This window comes from Gymnoscopelus microlampas, assembly GCF_963454915.1.
Source record: "Gymnoscopelus microlampas genome assembly, chromosome: 17".
Lineage (NCBI taxonomy): Eukaryota > Metazoa > Chordata > Actinopteri > Myctophiformes > Myctophidae > Gymnoscopelus > Gymnoscopelus microlampas.
In genome coordinates, this window is record NC_139954.1 from 39,180,859 (window position 1) to 39,183,599 (window position 2,741).

A 2,741-nucleotide genomic window follows, 5' to 3' on the forward strand; every position below is an offset into this window, starting at 1 on the left:
GATGCCTTTGGAAGGTATGCTTGGCCGTCGTGCTCGGCTCAATGTACAGTCAGGCCATCACAAGCTCAAAGCGACCGCCGCTTGTGCAACAGTTACTAAGCGAGTGATGCTCCTGTGATCGGTGGGCTTTGAAAAGAAGACGCCGGGAAGCAGGAGACTTGAATTCTCTATCCAGGGTGACCTGGGTGTAGACCTCAAGTGGAAAGGGGTCTAGCCTAGGATTGCGTCCCGGTGCAGGAGGCACAGGAGTGGGGAGGTCCGAAGGACTCAAGCGCACGGTGGTTGAGAGACGAGTAGAGTCTCACCCCCCCTTGGACGGTGACTATTGTGTGAATCTATGAATGAAAATACAGTGTGATGGATGGGATCCCAGCGAATGTGCGTGCCTGGTGAATGACATGAGTATGTGAATGAAATTGAAGTACATAGATACAGTGATTTAGTCAAGATCTGTGTCATTTGTAAGACTTTGTGTGTGTTTGTATTACTCTACATGTCGTGGTGTACCAGGACACGTGATGCATTGAGGCTTGAATGAGCAGACAAAGTGTTGTGACTTTGAATGAATAAGATTTTCAGTGTCTGTGTATGTCCTCACGAGTATAGGAATACAAGTGAATGTGTGTGTGTGTGAGGGCTGCATGTGTGTGCCGAGCAGAGAGAGATGGCGACTGCTTGAGAGTGTGGAAAAGTAACTGAGTACATTTACTCAGATACTGTACTCAAGCGTGCGTGTATGCAAGATGGGAGAGAAAGCCCCTTACCTGTTTACAGTAGCCAGTCTAAAGCAAAGTTTTATGCATGAATAAAAGCCCCAAATCGTATTACATTCATAATTAGACTTCCCAGGGAGCAGTGTTGTTGGAAAATAGATATAAATATACAAGCCACACATATATCTATTTCCTTTTTAATCGTTGCAAATGGCATACTGGTCTCCTCGCAGTACCCCTAATCGTAGGCAAATATTAGCGCGCTCTCAGGCGTGGACAATGCCCAGCACCGGGATGCGATATGCAGGTCCTCCTGTGCGTGATTATTCGGTCCCTTTCAAGCATGCAGGATATGACAAGAGATCATGGGCATTTAATCGACATCTACCCATCCTATTAATGGGAGACAGCAATTTGGCTAGAATACCGAGTATTCCTTATTTTAACATGCAAGTCGAAAGTTTCGCGGGAGGGAATTTTCATAATGTATGTGAAATGATCAAGAGGTCCCATAGAGATGTACATGCAGAGATACTGGTCTTATCTTTAGGCATTAATAGTAAAGACCAACCAGATCTGCTACGTAATAATGCACTGTTGGACGCTTTGCATATCAGTGCCAGGGAAACTTTTCCAAATGCAATCATCTATATGCCCTTGCTAAATTATTCCGCATCACTGAGTTGGCTACAGCAAGAAAGTCTCTTATCCCTTAATTTGTTCATCGAAACAAACTATCGGCACCTGACACCAATCCCAGCGCGTGATTTTCAGACAGTGGGAGATCATGTACATTGGACTCCAAATACCGCTATGAGTATACGTAATCACTGGGCGTTACAGCTTCAGATGTAGCTTATTGTATAAATCAGTCTCAAGAAAGTGAGAGAATGGTGATTGAGTAAATGAGTAATTCCCAGAGAGTAAAAATATTTTTGTGGTTGGTATGAATGAGTTACAGCGAACAGTTGAAATGAGTGTATGTTGGAAAGTAATTGAGTACATTTACTCAAGTACTGTACTTAAATGCCAACCAATAGGGTTGCTGTGTGGTACTGTGTGTGTGGGTTTTTAGAGGAGTCTGTGTGCACGTGTGTATGTGCACGTGTGTGTGCGGGCTGTGTGCTAACAGAGCGAGACAGAAAGACAGTGATGAAGTAAAAAAAAAAAAACATCACAAAAGGCCATAAGTTCTAGTGATATTTAGGAGCCTAGTTAAAGCTATTAACCAGCTCCCATATAAGGCCCACTTTTCTGTTGAAGCCCTTTGTCTAAACTCAAATGTTAAAGATGTGTTATGACTTCTGTTCTGTTGCGGTGACATTACATTGAATTAAGGCCTGTGGGTGGTTTACTCTGGAAGAGTGATCAAAGTAACATGGGCCTTTGCTTAATGATATTGAGCTCATTGCGGTAGAATATGAAGTTTTTAGTAAATTAGCGAAGCGAAGTGAACCTTAAATATTAAGAGGGATTAGTTCCAAGTACCCCAAGCTAGGAATGTGCACTGCAGGGTCAAGGGGCATTACTGTCCAGAGAAGAAGCGTAGAGGTTTGTGTGTCGTGTCCTGGAGTGTGGGTTGAGTTTGCAAGCTACTGCAGGGCTGCAAGTCTGAATCCGCTGTGCCATGGAGTGGCTCACAAACTTTAAGTTTATTAAAACTGTATTCAATCAATATTTTTTGTTTTGATTAAAATTGAGTCAAATGGCAGGCAGTTCTATTTTTGAAAGTGACATTTGTGTCGTAACTAGCAATGGAAATCTTTTTCCAAAAGATGACAGATCTACAAGCTGTAGAGCAGTTGTTGATTTTAAGAAATACTCAATAATGAAAAGTACCTTAAGTATTAGTTGAAGACTTATTTGAAGTCAAGGCTGTGTCCAAGCCCTTTAGTTACAGAACACTTAAAGGGCAAAGGTTGTTTTCTTCATGTAGATAGGGACTAAACCCTGGTTCTTTTCTGTTTTTGTTGTAGATTCCACAAAGTCATGATTAAGAAAAAGGTGTCTTTCTGTATTCATTCACTA